Here is a 17366-nt window from a genome sequence, read left to right as displayed (position 1 = left end):
AGTTTTTAATATCTTGCTATCTCTCTTCTTCTGACACCCCCATAATGTGAATATTGGTATGCTTGAAGTTGTCCAAGAGGCTTCTTACACTATCATCATATTTTTGGATTCTTTTCTCTTTTTGCTCTTCTGGTTGGGTGTTTTTTTCCACATATTTCAAATTGTTGATTTGATTCTCAGAATCCTCTACTCTACTGTTGACTCCCTGTATATTATTCTTTATTTCAGTCAGTGTCTGCTTAATTTCTGGGCCTTTTCCATTTTTATGAAGGTTTCTAGAAGATTCTTGAATACCTTATAACTGTGGTTTTGAACTCTATATCCAGTAGTTTGCTTTCTTCCATTTCTTTCATTTGTGACTTGTTTCTTTGTTTCTGCATTTTGACAGCTTCCCTGTGTTTGTTTCTATGCATTGGGCAGAACTGCTATGTCTCTTTGAGTTGGTAGAGTGGCCTTGTGTAGTAGGTGTTCTATAGGGCCCAGTGGCTCAGCTTCCTCAATCACCTGAGCTGGGAACTCTAGGTGCATTCCTGTGTGGGCTGTGAGCACAGTCTTGTTGTAGTTGAGACTTGATTGCTATTGGTATCACGGGGAGGAATTGATATCCAGGCCAATTGGCTGTGAGGACCAGCTGCGATTAAAGTGGGAGAGCTGCTATGCAGGAGACACCCCTGTGGAGCAGGACTTGTTTCAGTGGGGCTTTGGTGTTCACTGAGTCTGCCCCTTGAGTGTGTTGCTTATGGATGTAAAGAGTTGTAATCTGCTATGGTCTGACACTGATCACTGGGTATACTGACTCTTGGGTCTCCAGGGAGGTGCAAAGTCAGCCACTGCCTGAGGCCACCCAACAGGGGCTACCAAGAGATCTGCAGATTCTTCCTCTTTGTATCTGGTTTGGCAGTGCCCAGATGAGGCCCAGCTATGAAGCAAGGCAGGCTGGTGCTGGTGCTGGGTCTTGGGCCTTTTATTGATAGATTTGGGGTTCCTTGACCCAGTTACAGCTTGTTTGAGAAATTTTAGCCCGAGCAAGGACAGTCCATTCATATGCAAAAGTTGCTGCACACAGCTTGGGTGGGGTTATAAATTGGATGAGGCCGGGTCTTAGGGAATCACCAGGGGAGGAGCAAACAGAAATGACTTCCAGTCAACCCTGTGACCAGGGAGGTCCCAGCGTAGGAACAATGATCCCTGTGAGCACCTTCACCTGAGAGAAAGCCGCCTCTGTGTATCTGCCCTGATGCCAGACAATCCAGTTCCTCCTCATATGTGTCTGTGTTCCCCAGAGCCTCACCCTGGTGCTGGAACTCAGAGGAAGCAGGACCATGTAAGTTCACTTCATGGTGCTGGCCTTTTAAGAGGAACAGCTAGGTCTCCAGCAGCCTCTGTGTCACTGAGCCCCAATCTGCACTTGTTTTTACAGCCCATAGGGACTTATTTTCCCAGCTCTGGGATTCTTGGCTGGGGGTCTGGTGTGGGGCTAGGACCCCTTGCTCCTCTGGGTGGCCTCTGCAGAGATGATCTCCCTCCCGATTAAAAATGTGGCACCTCCTACCAGTTTCAGTGTGCTTTCCTCTTTACTTCTCTAGTTGTAGGATTTCCATTCAACCAGCTTTCCAGTGGTTCTGGATGATAGTTCTGCAATTTAGTGTAATTTTGATGTGATAGTGGGAGGTGGCAAGTACAGGCGTTTAACTATGCTGCCATCTCTATTTTCGCTTAAACATTCTTGTAGCACACCAATGTGCCTCTTGCGGCACACTGGTTGAAAATCGCTGGTCTACTGGTTAGCCAGAGGAATTCAGTATCTAAGCCAGACTCTGATACTTTTAGCTGGGCTTACTCATGCATTGGTGGTTGGCTGTCAGTCTAAGACATCTTTGATTGGGAAAACTCAGTATTCTCTTTATCACATGTCTCTCATCTCTATTCTCACCCCTCCAGTAGGTGAGTCCAGACATGTTCTCATGGTTGGGGTCCAAAAGTAGATAAGCTCAATTATACTAGAGGGCAGGTTCCACACACATGTGCTTTTTAAAGCTCTATTTGTGTTACAATTGCTAGTATCCCACCTGTCAAAGCAAGTCCTGGTGGAACTCAGGGTTAGAGTGAAGGAATACAAAGTTATGGGTCAAAGGGTATATAGGGAAGCCATGAATTGGGGCCTCAACCTACCAGTTGCCATTTCACACCTTTTCCCTCAATCTCAGTAACCTCTGTTTTGGCAGTTTTTCTATTTACTAGCATTTATACAGACTGGGCAGAAAAACAAACAAACACACAATTCTACATAGTCACTCTTCAGCACTTGTTTTTAAAGCTTGGTGAGGAAGTAGCTTATCATTAAAGGCTAAAATAAAATTTTTACTTTATTTATTTACTTATACACTGCCCCCCCCCTCCGTCTTTTTAACCAAATTAAGTGCAATTTGGTTTCCAAAAATTTCTGTATTTTGGGGCCAGTACTTCAGTAGCATTTGGAGGACTTTTGTGGGTGGGTTCATACATCTTTACTCTTGCTTTCACATGTTCTTGTTCCCATAAATTCCAGGATTTTCTTTCTTTCTTTTTTTTTTTTTTTTTTTTAATATAGTTTATTGATTTTTTACAGAGAGGAAGGGAGAGAGATAGAGAGTCAGAAACATGGATGAGAGAGAAACATCGATCAGCTGCCTCCTGCACATCTCCTACTGGGGATGTGCACGCAACCCAGGTACATGCCCTTGACCGGAATCGAACCTGGGACCTTTCAGTCCGCAGGCCGACGCTCTATCCACTGAGCCAAACCGGTTTCGGCAGGATTTTATTTCTTATTGCCCACTCTATAAGTCCTGGAGAAACCTCAAACTGGACATGTTTCAAAGAATTATTCACCATTTGTACATCCATTCATGTCCTCAATCAACAAATATTTGTTGAGTGGCTTCCATACTATTTTAGTCATTGATAATATAGTAGTATACAATATAGACAAAATATCTATTGTGTATAAACACTGTATTTAAGCTTTTGGAACTTACAGTCTCATAGGGCTTGACAGACAGTAAATGAATACATGAATAGCTCATTTTAATGATTGGTAGTGATAAGTTATGGGAAAAATAAAGCAAGGTGAGCAGGTAGACAGTGATGGAGGAGTGAGCTGGTGTTCAGGGAAGGCCTTCTACGTGAGACAATGAGCCTTGATGATCTGGGAAGGATGCTGTAAGCAGATGCAAAGGCTGCTTGAATATTCAGTGTGGCTGCAATCACACATCTGCTGACAAGAGTGTTAGGAAGTGTGCTGGGACAAAGAGCAGGGGCCAGGTCATTTGGGCTTTTGTACAGTGCAGCAAGGTCTTTGCATTTATTCTAAGTGATTTAGGAATTCATTGGTGGACTCAGGGCAATGGAGAGACATGATCTGGTTTTAAGAGTAAAAGCTGTGAGACTATGACAGTTGTGTTAGAGAGAGATGCTGAGGGGTTGCCTCAGGAGAGCAGCAGTGGAGGCTGAGAAGATGGCAGACTCTGGAGCTCTCCAAGATGTGTTTCATTTAGATAAACCAAATTTAGATATTAAGATCAGCTTTGCAAATTTGAGCATATGGAGAAGTGTTTCCCAAAGTAGACCCAGCACACTTCCAGTGATATCTGAGTTTATTTTAGGTGCTATGTCATATGAATGGACCTTATAAATTTCATTAATTACTTATAAATTTAATGTGTATCAGGCAAGATATAAAAACTTCAATATAAAACCTATGCTCCTATAGTTATTGCTTGAAGTGAGGATAAAGTATTTAGTATACTACAGAGCTGAATGCAGAAGTAGGAGAAATAGAAAATCATGAAGATTGTATCTGAATGACTTGATTTAGGCCATGGTGACAGGATTATTTACAAGGTTTAGTTCTCAAGGACAAATGAATGGTGACACCATAATTCCATGTTACCACTTACTCATTATCTGTGAGTGTGAGGCTCTACACTAGGTAGGTACTTGATAGATGAAATTTCACATACTTCTTGCTGCAGTCTGTGTGAAGTAGGTGAGCAAGTTTTGATATTCCCATTTAAGAGATGGGGAAGTGAAGTTCATAGGGAATAAATAATTTGTTCTAGGAAGTCTGAGTTTTCAGATATTGCAAGCTTACAAATGTAATCATAGTTCTGATAAGTTCTCTGCCAACAGGGACTTAAACTGTTGGTACACTAATGAAGCCTCAGCTTCTAAAATGATTTCTGATATCTGCTGGACATTCAATCAATATTTGCTAAATGAATGAAAGAAAAAAACAGTGGGTCTTTTATTTAGGTCCAACGCAAGAGGGATGAATGTTCATGTTCCCCACAATAAGATGACTTTTAGGAAGCAATCACCTGGAGTTGAATGAAAAGGCCACATTTGGGTACTATAAAGTGACTTATTGTGCCCTCTAAATGCAAGTTCCCCAATGTCCCAACCTTGGCCTTATATTTTTTTCCTATTCTTCTTTAAGAATCTTATCCACTCTTCTGGCTGTAATTAAGTGTACAACTCCCGAATTTGAGACTTTGGTCCTAAATTCCATTCATAGATCAAATAAGCCCAGTAACAAACTTGGAGTCAATTTAGGACAACATAACCTTTGGCAAGTCACTTAACCTCCCTTGAGATGCAGTCTCTGTCAGTCAGAGGAAGAGGTGAAAGCTGGATCTGAGGCCTGATCTGCCCCAAATTGACGTGCGCCAGAGGAAGGACAAGGATCAGATGCGGAGGGAGAGTGACATCAGGGGAAAGATGACTTGAAAGGCAAATGGAATTCAATTTCCATTCCTCTTGAGCATCCTGGTTTTGCCTTTGACCTAAAAATTTCTAAGTAAGGAGTTAAATACAGTCATGAGCGGCATAACAATAATTTGGTAAACAGCAGACTGCATATATGATGTGGTCTCCTAATATGATTATAATGGAGCTGAAAAATTCCTATTGACTACTGATGTGGCAGCCGTCATGACATCATAGTGCAAGACATTACTCACATGTTTGTGGTGATGTGGTATAAACAAATCTACTGTGCTGCCAGGCATATAACAGTATAGCATATACAATTACACTGGTCAGCATTACCAGCTAGATTTATGTCAGTGCACTCTATGATGTTTGCAGAACTGAATTACCTAGTGACACATTTCTGAGAACATATGCCCATCGTTAAGTAGTGGATGGCTGTAATCCTTTTAGGTAAGATTTCTGTTTTTTATGTTTATTTTCAATTATAGTTGACATTCAGATTATTTTATATCAGCTTCAGGTGTACAGCATGGTGGTTAGACATTTATATAGTTTACAAAGTGATCCTTCAGATAAGTCTAGTACCCATACACAGTTATTACAATATTACTGATTATATTTCTTATGCTATACATCCTGTTAAAAGCCTAATTTTTTCCCCTTAAAAAAATAAAAGGCAAAGAGTTGGAAACAAAGTCATTCATTTGAGCACTTAGACTCCTGGGTGCAGCTCTGAGGCATTGAGGGAACTCTCCCCACTGCCTCCCCTCCACGCTCATTCTCTGTTGGCAGACGGAGGGCAGGCAGCTATGGGCAGAGCATGCTGGGAGGTCTGTGTGAAGCAGGGAGGTGGACTGAACTGACTGGATAAAGGGGCTCCTGGAAAGGGGCATGAGCTTCCTAAAGGAACAGTGTCATAGAGTAGGGCAAGCCTGGGAAGGATGTTGCTGAGTGCAGTAACATCGTGTTTCTGTAATGACAGAGAAAAACCAAATAGAAAGCCTTTTTTATTTTTAAAAACAGGAAGATTGAAAATCCTTAAGTCTTGAATTTTATATTTAAAATATTTAAAATTCCTTTATGGATATGTGTTTGTTTTAATTTAGGTATTAACCTATTTATTATTGAGTAAAAGAAACAGCTAAAAAGGATATGCCATGTTTTTCTCTGGCTAGGCCCTGTTATATAGGGAGGAGGATGGAGATGTATATCCTTATTTAAAATGTCTGGGGAAAAAACAAAAAGAGAAAGCAGAACTGACTGGAGAGATCAATAAAGGGGCAGGATGAATTCCACAGACAGCAAGTGATAGGAAAGGTTTGAGATGATAGCTAGAGAGGGATATCAACATGTCAGATCTCGAAGATAACGGGGCCTAAATGTGATCAAACAAGCCACTGAGTGACCAAGATGAAGAGATGGAGGCCGCCTTGAGTGATTTCCATCTTAAGTTGCTCCTGACTTAGAATCAAAATGCAAAATTGTCTCTTTTGGTGCACAGAAGAAACATTAATGGTTTAAAAGGAGCTTTTGTAAAAGATTAGGCTGGACATTTATTTTTAAACATTGTTTTGAAGTCTGAGAGAGATTAATAGAGCCAATTTAAATCCCCTTAGAGAACATTTGGTATCTGCCTCTTGCCTTATAGCCTCCATTAAAAGTGGAAGCAAGAAGAACTATATAACTGAAATGTCAGTTGTGACTCTAATTTTTGAATGAATGAATTTTTAAATTCATTGCTAGGAGATATCTTATTTCCTTTATTGGGGAGCATCTTTGTCTTGAACAACAAGCAGTTAATTTGTGGAGTTAGCAGCTGTTTCAGGAGAGTAGGTAAGCTGCATAAAAGGGCTCCTAGAAAAGGACAGGAGCTTCTTAAAGCTCCCCAATGTCCCAACCTTGGCCATATATGTGTATGATTGATTTCAGAGACGAAGGGAGAGGAAGAGAGATAGAAACATCAATGATGAGAGAGAATCATTGATCGTCTGCCTCCTAGATGCCCCACACCGGCCATCAAGCCTGTAGTCCGGGCATGTGCCCTGACAGGGAATCAAACCGTAACCTCCTGGTTCATAAGTTGATGATCAACCACTGAGCTATGCTGGACTGGCTTATATTTTTTCCCTATTCTCCTTTAAGAATATTATCCACTCTTCTGGCTATAACTAAGTGTGCAACCCCCAAATCTCATACTGTTTTGTTCCTATGTTTCAAAATAAGATTGCAGGCAAATACTCCCACTCAAACTAGCAGATGGACTTAGCAGATAACACAGCAATATAATTAATTGAAATAATCTATAATAATAAAAGCATAGTGTGCTAATTAGACCAGGCATCCTTCCGGACATCCTTCCAGATGACCTTTCAGACAAAGACGGGGCTGCGAGAGCCGAGCCCCTTGCAGGAATTTCATGCATCGGGCCTCTAGTTAATTATAATCTCTGATGTTGATAACTTCTATTGGTGAATACCTTCAATATTTTCTACCTCATTTTTTAAGCTCAAAAAGCATACGAGTAATACATATTTGTAGTAGAGAAGAGTTAAGTAACAGGAACAGAAATCTTGGACCATCCCAAACTGACCAATGGGGATGTCTCTGTGCACATTCTTCCAAACTTTGTTTCAAGCTATTTCATGACGAATTTATATTTATACAAATGGAATGTCTTCTGATTTATGAAAGTTATGATTTGTGCCAGATGAGCATTTACGTAGCCTCACTCAGGAAAATTATTTAAAGCTTAGTGAAACGAACAAGAAAGCAAGAGAAATGAGGTGTAAGTCAAATATATTGAGTATTTCTTCAGCTTAGCACACATTCAGGAAGTATATGGGTTCATTTTCCACATTTTATTTTTAACTTTTACAGCTCTCTGCCCTCCAGAGCCATATCAGCATAATGGGTGGCGACTGGGAACCCATGCTTAGCATTGACTTGTGCCCTGTGCCATGTTGAGACTTTCAGCTGTCAGGATCAGAGGGCTCTCTTGTAAAGGCTCCATTTCCGCCATCTGCGGGAACATCCCTGGAGACAGGCAGCGCTGCTCCCAGGGGAAGGGGCAACAGTGCACTTGATACTTTCCGGGGTAACGCTGAACCTGAGAACTGTGCTGGAGCATAGAGCTCTTTTTTGCCTCCTCTGCGCTATCAACAGCAGACCTATCTGTGAAGATAGCAGCCAGACTGATGACTCAATTTCCAGGGTCACTTTCTACTCACAAGGAGGGATTTCTACCTGATAGCCTGTCTCAGTTACCTAATGACACATTATTTTACTTATAAACATAAGCTTATTTCTGATTACATTAGGCTATTTGTAAAACATAAAATTTAAGTTGGTTGATTACTATAATGTCCTCTTATCCATATTCTGGATGAATCATAAGGTAAAGCGAGTAGCATATCTTATCCTTTAAAACATTTGGCACATTTTCACAAATAAAAAATTTACACTGGGCCTGGTTGGGTATTCAGTTGATTGGAGCGCTGTCCCATACACCAAAAAGTTGGCAGGTTTGATTCCCAGGCAGGGCACCTTCCTAGGTTGCGGGTTCAATCCCTGGTTGTGGCATGTGTGGGAGGCAATTGATTGATGTTTCTCTCTCACATCAATGTTTCTCTCTCTTCCTCTCTCTCTACAAATCAATAAAAACACATGTCCTCAGGTGAGGATTAAAAAACAACAACACACATTTCCCTGGAGATGTTGATGTGTTCTCCTAGAAGGGTTGGTCCTCCATTCACTGAGAATCCTTAATTTGACAGGAAGCGCAGAGATCACAGTATAGGAGTGTGTGAGATGGAAAAGAGGAGGGAGAAAAAGGGAAAAACGGGTGAAAATTTAATTCTAAGGAAAGTTTTATCATTGGATGGAGAACTAAAGTCCACCAATAAAAAACAAATCATTTTAAAGGTTTTATAAACTTGGTGCATGTGTATATTTTTATTTCTGAATAAAGCTCAAATAATTTCTCACAAAAGGGAGTGAATACAGACACCTTCCGGGACGTGTTGGACTTGGCAGTTGGTTGGAGCTTGGTCGTGGCAGGAAAGGACAGCTGCCTGTTGTGGCGCCTCGTGCCAGGCTGTTGGGCAGGACATCTCCACTTCTCTCTGGGAAGACCCCACTGTGAGAGCAGGCTGGGAAAAACAGCATGAAGGCGCGGCTGCATCCTGTCGGACATCATCCTCGTCTGTGTTCCTCTAGCTGAGCTTCTCCAGGGGTTAGAATGTTTTGCTTTCATCGTCATCTGGATTGTTTACTAAGGGTAGAAATGTCCCAGCCTCACCCGGCGTGTGGTTCAGTCTCTGTGGGGTGCTGCTTGGGAATCTGTACAGTAGAGAAGCTCGCAGGGTAACTGTGATGTGTGGTCATGTTTAAGATCTGCCCATATAAATTATGGTACACAGTAGGACAAGCTCACTAGAAGCACTGTAGAGAGAAAGTGTGTGAATGTGTGTGTGCATGCATGTGTGTGGTTCAGCAGCTGTGAGATGAAATCAGGCTACTGGAATTTGCCAAGAAGCAGCAAGGGAGACACATTAGCCAGGTGCCAAGGATGTGGCCTTAGGCCTTACCAGAAACTCCCTCCTCTAGGGTGTGAGCTTCTGGAAAACACGGACTGGTTCTGATTAAATCCTACATTCCCCAGAAAAGGCCACCACAATGTTTTCTTTTAAAGTTTTGTTTACTGGCCCTGGCCGGGTAGCTCAGTTGGTTAGAGCATCATCCAGATACACCAAGGTTGCCGGTTCAATCCCTGGTCAGGGCCCATACCAAAAGAAACCAATGAATGCATAAATAAGTGGAACAACAAATCGATGCAAATTAAAGCAAATTTTGTTTACTATCCAGCTTTGATTTTCTCCCTCACGCAGGAATTCTAGTATCCAACTTTCTTTAGTGTGTTTGCAGATGTCTGACAGTTCTCTGATTTCTTAGGTCTTCCTTTTATTTTCTATTCCTTTTATTAAGATGACAATTTACAATTTAACAGTTTGCACCTCCTTTGCAGATAAACAATAGAAGCTGAAACTACATATGATGCTTTCTATCATAGCCCCATGTTGTACATGATGAGAATGAAGTTTTATTTACTTCTCGAGTGTACCCCGCATAAACACTCTCTCATAAGGGGAAAACAAGAGTCTGGTGGGAAAGAAAAAATGCTGGATGCCAATAGATGACCATTATGTATGGAACTCTGGGCTCAGTGTCACTGAGGGATGTTTATGAAGAAAGCCACTATCTGCAGTTTGGTGTACTTAGGATCACTTTATATCCCAGTTCACAGGTGGCCTTGCTTTCACCAGTTGAGCTGGTGTCCCATTTGGTTAGGGTTTCTTTTCTACTCAATAAATGGTTATGCAGTCACTGAGAGTACAGGAGAGAGAGAGATGTTTTCTGGCATCACTGAATAGCACTCATTTCAGTCTGTAATTTAACCCATTCCAGACCCACCCCTAACATTTGTGGGCCCAAGACAAGAGGCCTCCCAGTCTTACCCCTCTCTTCCTGTCCTGCATCCACCATGCAGCTGGAGGAACCTTGTAGCAATGTGTGCTGACAAGCCAATATGCTCACTCAAACTTTATTCACACCCACAGTCCAACAGCTGCCCCTGGTCACCCCTCAGTTCTAAGGGTGTGCACATGGGCCATGAAGTGGCCTGCTTTTGGGACTCACACAGTCCTTGGAGGCTGGCTTTGGGCCATTTGGGGCAGGGAATTCCATAGTCATGGGTACTTGGGGAATGGTCCCCAGGTGGGTATGTCCTCCACCTTGCAGACTTGTAGCCCCATGGGGAGGCATGGTTAGAGGAGGGTGGGAGAGAAGTGCTCTGAAAGCAGGCTCACTATGCATTTCTGAAGTATTTGGGATAAGAACATTTAGACAGAATAACACTTGGTCACCTGACTGAGGTTCAGGGATATTCTTCATATGGCCTGATAGAAATCCCCAGGCCTACCCTCAGGCTGGCTTGTCCTTACAGGCCATAGATTTATGATAACAACTTCATTTTTCAGTTGAAACAAAAACTGGAACTATATGGCTTAATGTTTCCAAAGTCAACCAAAGGGAAGGCACCTCTCCCCAGTATGTTTCATCAATGGAAATTTGGTGAATGTTTTCTTTGCTTGTTGATATGTTCCACCAGGTGTATAGATGCAAAGATAGGAAAACTGTTTGCTCAGCCATTCCCACTGTGGTTTTGTTTATCCAAGGATCAGTCAAATGGAGAGACTTTTCTTTCTTGTGTGATTACAGAATCAAATCTTTTACAATTTCAGATATTTCTTCTGCATCTATTTGTGGAACTTCTTGAGTAATTAATTATTAAAGTTAAGGAACACTTTCTCTTTTTTTCTCCTTATCTCATTAGGACTGAACTAGCCCACAGGGCATCATTTTCCTAGACTAGGAGCTCTTTCCTTTTGGTGGACTGTTGGAGACCCTGTACAATAGGGTGATTGTATATCGCACAGAGATTGCGTGCCACACAGTCTTGGAGGTAGATTTCATAAAGGATATAAATGGGGTTGTGAGAGTGCCAGCCCTGCTCTTGCATGTTTCAGTCAGGAATTTCTCCCAACAGGCCCAGTTTTTCTCTTCTTTCATAACATATAGAGAAGATGAGTATTTGAAGAGAGGGGGTAAAAAATCATGTTATTTTCTACACTTTTCTCCATTTTTTTGAAGGCACTTATTTGTCAAATAGTAATATAGATCTGATAAAATAGAAGCTACTAAGGACATGCAGAAGGCATTTTTGTATAATCAATCATTTTGGCCAAAAATTACATCAAAATATGTATTCAAACTCCTGCTCTACCCTGATGGTTATATCAATGAACTTTCATGGAGTCTAAACAGCTATAGCTTTTACATATAGCAGATGGTTTAGTATGTGATTTCCCTGGAATTAATAGTGTAAACTATGCTTCAAATAACCTTATGTTATTGCCCATTTGTAACCAGTAAAACTTGTACCAAGTTATACTGCTTTGGGTAGTTAATTGTCCAGTAGAAAGATGTTCTTTGTATTCAAGCTTTAAAGAAGCCTTTATTTGATCATAAGTAGGGACTCAACTGGGCAGGAATTATTATTCAGATTTTTCTTGCTACCCTTTGGTTTTCAGTGGTGGTAGAATGAGGAGGGGTGCATTTGGATTGGGGAATCAGCATCAGATGTTCTGGCGAGCAGTGTATGTGCTTACTCATTATCTTTGTGCGGTGCTCATTACCACTTCTCTTCTTTGATTATTTGGAAGTTTCTATTCTTTTTTTAAAAAATATATTTTATTGATTTTTCACAGAGAGGAAGGGAGAGAAATAGAGAGTTAGAAACATCGATGAGAGAGAAACATCGACCAGCTGCCTCCTGCACTCTTCCTGCTGGGGATGTGCCCGCAACCAAGGTACATGCCCTTGATCGGAATCGAACCTGGGACCTTTCAGTCGCAGGCCGACGCTCTATCCACTGAGCCAAACAGGTTTGGCAAGGAAGTTTCTATTCTTAATAATTTAATTTAACCCTATCAACTCCAGCCTCCCATGGCAGCCTGGAAACCAGGCTTGATAAAATCCAGATATATTTTAATTCTCTTTTATCAAACCCAAGAGAGAACTTCTTAGAGGCTATGCTGATTTGTGTGTCTTGAAAAAAGAGCCATTGTGGGAACCTTCAAGTATAACGAAGCCCAGGGAGGAGTGGGTTTCATTCCAAAATGTTGCAAATAGATAGAATTTCACCAAGCAAACATAACGTTCACTCTTAACTATTTCCCCAAATACTAGAAGAGGGGTAATTTGAAAATAGAAACTATCCAATAGCAATGGATGGCTATACCGGTTCTCTCAAGTGCTTAACAGAGGCTCTGGCACACATTTGGTACTTAGCAAAGTATAACAGAAGGAATGAATGGATGTGATCTTGTTCTGAGAAATTCTGAAGCAGAGAACACCTGGCATGAATGCTCACATCGACCACACAAATTGAACACTGCTGGGTTGTGTGCTCTCCCACACATACACATGCTGTTCGATTTGGTCTTTGCTGAAACAAATCCCCATTTTACAGGTGACACTGAGGCTCAAAGAAGAGTTGAACAACTTCCTCATGGTGACTAAGTATTAAGCCTGGATTTGAAATGTGTGCCTTCTGACTCTAAGTCTGGGGTTCTTAGATTCCAAGGATTACCTGCATTTTTGAGGTCACAGGCCAGAGCAATGTAAAAGCAGCCGGAAAGACGGAAGTGGAATCACTGTTCACCCTTAAATAGGGAAGACTAAAGCTAACGCTTGAGGACCTTATATATTAATAAAAATATAACTTAAAAGACAGACGCACATATAAGTTAAAAAAAAAATATTTCAAAGGCCCAAGTTCTGTGCATTGGAAAAAGGAGGGAGCAGAGAAAGAAGGAAATGTCTCTAATTTCTTCCAAGCTATTTCTTTTGCTCTTCAATCCAAGTCTTCTGTCTCTTACTTAAAATTTTAGGGAAAGCTGTGACAGATGAGACTTTTGGAAGAGTATTATAAATCAGGAGGGAAAAGGCCTTGTAACTCATTCATTTGCATCCTTATGTTGCTTTGTAATGTTATTAAGGCTTTTAAAAATTTTAAATAGATTCTGTCTTTTCAACTGAATTGCAAACCTGTTAGGACAAGTTTCTTCTCTCTCTTATCTCTTCTTTGTCCCATATCCAGCTGAAGAGGCTTCTCAGTGGGACAGGCAGTTGCCTGCATGATGTACTTCAGTGCCCCCACTGGCCTGATCCCATGTTTGTAATATATATACATTCCATTGGAGTCATTCCTACAGATTAAGCAGTGATGTGTTCTCAAGGCCCTTTCTATCATGCTAATTAACTTGAGCAATGACTCATTCAACGGGTAATACTCACTAGCCTATTGGTACATGGTAGGTAGTTTATTCTATTTGTTAGTTGACTACCACCAGATAATACCCTGGAAATATGAGAAAAAATTGTTTGGTGGTAGAAAGAGGGAAATAGAGGTAGAGAACACTTTCTTGGAAAAGTGGTTCTTCTTGTGTTCCCATGGAAACAACTCAGGCATGCCAGGGTGAGGTGTTATCAGAAGGGAGAACAAGAGGGAAGGTTCATCATTAAATTTAGCTGCTTGCCTTATGTGTTGGCTCATGATACTCTGTAGACTGAGAGTAAGGAAGGAGAAATTGAGACAAAAGCTTTGCTCTCTGCTTGGTCACTACTTAACAGCTCACAACGTTTCTCTTTGCGCTAACTTGTTCTTTGGTAGTCTGTATGCTGTGTCTAGGGTTTTCTTGCTGAAGGAAATGCATCCTCTTGTGCGGTGAAGTCCATGGTTTTCAAATCAAAATCATTTGACCTCCTGAGTTGAAGTGTTTTTAGCACTTAGGTTGTTATTTGCACTATGTAGTACAACCAATTCTACCCAGTCTGGCTGGTTGGAGTATGAGATACAGCTAATTAGATTTTCTGGCTAACCCAGATTAAGGCAGACATATATCAACAGTAGTAACATGCTTTGACCTTGGCCCAAATGGACTATTTCCTCAGGTCCCTTGCTTTAATTTAGGGCCCTATACTCTGGCCCTTCTCCAGCTGTATCTTGTCCCATGAGGAGAAGTTTTTGTAGGGCGAAAGGGACTTTGTCCTTCCAAAGCACCCTCACCCTCACCTTCACCCTCACTCCTAATCTACTCAGCAGCTTAGTATACCCTGTCGAAGTAATTCAAAAATTACTTCCAGAGCCTCTATGGGTCTCTCTTAGGGTCAAATCTTTCAAGGGTGAATTATACTACGTGTGTGAACACTCCTAGGATAGAGTGTGGGGCTCGGTGAGAATTTTGGATGTGTGGGCTGGAGTGTCCTCATGAGTATGTGCAAGGCTTCTCACACTGTAGAATAGAACTGAAGCTGGGAAAGAGAGAGGAGTGGGGTTATTGGCTGGGGGGCTTTGGCTCCACAAATTTTAAGAATAGGCTGGGGTTTGTAGTGGGAAACCACTTACAACAGTCAATTCATCTTGACTGTGAAGCGCACTACTTTGAGAAACTAGGCTTTAATTGACCACTAACGTCCTTGCATGCCTTCCTGGTCTGCATGTGGAGTAACAGGCGTGAATGCACTGTGGTTATTAATGACGTACGAACTAGGAATGACTGTTCTCTAGAGACATTCCTAGGGAGCTGCTACTGCTGGTGGAGGTGATCATGGTTATTTCACGAACAATGACATTTACTATTTTCTTGTAAATCTGATTCTTTCCTTGAATACTAAACTGTAAGGGTGTGTGTGTGTATTCCTAAGTTGTTGAGCTCTGGCTGCTTAAATTTTTACTGTAGTTTGTATTTGCAGCTTGTTTGGAATCTTAAACTTATGTTGGCATATTTTATTCTCTTGTCCTCTCTCCTTTTTAATGTATGGCCTTTACACTCCAGAAGATGATTTATGTCACTTTAAAATATAGCCTTTCTTTCTCTGTCCTCCCTTCTTCTCTCCCTCTGAGTTATATTTATGCTACTGTCTCCCAGGCCCTGTGCTAGAATTTCTCTTGTGCTTATTTTTAAATGATAACGTATGACTTTTAAAAATGTCATCATCTAGTGTTTAGTAAATCCATAGTAGAAAAGAACTTTGTTCCTTTATAAATATTTACAGTGATTTACTAGTAAAGTTATCATTTCAATATCCAACTCTTTTGCTTTGTTTTCTTTCTGGAGAGAAACAAATAACTATAGGTATTTGTTACTATAGAAAAAAATGCAGATAACATTTTTCAAATTTTATGCTTTGTAATTAGAGTTGCATACTCTCATTTAGACCTCTTCTTTAGTTCACTTAACTGTACATACCTTTGTTGTATCTCCTCTGTTCTGCTAAATACTTTGCTCTGCTCCCCACTCATACTCCCCCCATGTCTCTAGATTTTTGCCATTCTCAGCTCATTATTCTCTCTTTCATCCTCTCCCTGTCCTTCCATTCCACGGCTCTTGCGGCGCAACCATCTCTGCCTGCTTTTCTTGTTTATACTCTCTCCGCATGCATGTGTTCTTTGTCTTTGCCTAAGTTTATATCCACCAGGAGAAGGGCCAACCCTCTTTTAATATAACAAATGGCATCCAGGTGTGAGGTCCCAAGTCAAAGATCTAGAGAGTCATTTGGTTTCAGGGTTGTCAGAACCATTGTCAGAATCTAGCGGGGCCCTCCTCATTTTGTGCCTGAGAAGTCAGGTCCAGTGAAGTCTAACACTGACCCAAGGCTACCCAAAGATCAGGTTCCATATATCTTATTTCCCAGTCCAATCCTTTTCTTAAAAATAGCTTCTGAATTAATTCAAGTAAAAACAAACAAGCCACCATAAGGCAAAGACTTATTTATGTGTACTCCTATGGTGCCAAGGAAGGAAAAGAAAGCGGAGGGTGGGGAGCATGAACACAAAAGGACACATGAGATGCTCTGATAAGTTATTTCCTCAAAAGATCACTAAAAGATAGCTTAGAAATTGCTAGTAGGAGCTATAGACGAATAAGTTCAGACAAGTGACCGCGGAGAAGAATGTATTTAAGTTACAGGGCAGCAGAAGTACATTTGTCAACGTGCAGAGATAGAGCACTACAGAACTTACACTTGGAAAAAATGGAGTTGGTCCCTTTCCTTGATTTTTCTCATTATGAGACAAAATGTACAACAAACCTATTTTAATGCATCAATTAAAATCAGTACGTACACTGTAATTTACTTGGGTTAATATAAATTTAAAACTCTTCAGGCTAAACCAGCTGTAATCACATTCCCAAAGATCTCCATTTTATCACTATTTACAGCTAACAAGACATTTATGATCTCTTTTTGGTTGTCTCTGGTGGAACATTGTTGGCAATGCTTTCCTGACTTAAAATTCTCATGTGCATGGAAATCTAGTTAGGAAAATGAGTAAGCCAATAACATCTCCTAAGAGTATAATCTCTCCTTTGTGACATAAATTAGATATCCATTCACATCTATGGAATAATTCCCAGTTTTGCAATTAAGTAATCTGATATGCACAAGCAAACATGCTGATCTCTTTTGAGTCTAGGAGAATTCAGTCAACTTTCTACTTGAACAAAGAAGCTATACTTTCAAGTACGTGCATCATTTTCTCAAAATTGGATTATAAAGAGCTGATCTGAGCTGCAATCAGACGGATAATTAAAGAGCAAAGGTAAGGGGCTTCTGACTGCATGTTTACAGTGTCAATTGAAAAATTAAATTGCGATTTTTAATCCTAAGGCTAATTTGACCAATGCACATTTATAATGATGAGACATTCCCTTACTTCACATTTTAATCTTAAAGTTGCTGTGCATTTGAAACAAGCTTTCTCAAAGAGAATAGACAAGGTTTGGAGAAATTTGACCTCATTTTATGTCTTATTGGAATGTGTGTATTTGAATGAGAAAATGAATATGCTACTTTAAAAGTTTTTAAATTTTGTTGTTTCCTCCTTTACCTGTGATGCTTTATTTTCTTAGGTCTGTTTAACAATCTGGAATATTCCCTGGAGTGATTTTTAAAATGCTAGGAAATTTTATCTCTTTTTCAATGTAGCTGCT

At 40.7% G+C, this 17366-nt stretch overlaps 1 protein-coding gene across 3 annotated transcripts in view; it reads left to right on the top strand.

Annotated features, from left to right (window-relative positions):
* Positions 1-17366, top strand: part of PDE4D (phosphodiesterase 4D) — a 1237087-nt gene that overhangs the window by 15050 nt on the left and 1204671 nt on the right. The window contains exon 2 of one of the 3 annotated variants that reach the window (XM_070412009.1): positions 16850-16975. The exons of the other annotated variants lie outside the window; for them this stretch is intronic. The gene's annotated coding sequence lies outside the window, so the exon portion shown is untranslated. The remainder of the gene's footprint in view (positions 1-16849; positions 16976-17366) is intronic. 3 annotated transcript variants of the gene reach the window in all.

The sequence above is a fragment of the Myotis yumanensis genome, unplaced genomic scaffold (assembly GCF_028538775.1).
Source record: "Myotis yumanensis isolate MYYU_CA2020_CCGP unplaced genomic scaffold, mMyoYum1.0.hap1 SCAF_4, whole genome shotgun sequence".
Lineage (NCBI taxonomy): Eukaryota > Metazoa > Chordata > Mammalia > Chiroptera > Vespertilionidae > Myotis > Myotis yumanensis.
The sequence above is the reverse complement of the archived record's forward strand: the minus strand, read 5'-3'. Positions and strand labels throughout refer to the sequence as shown.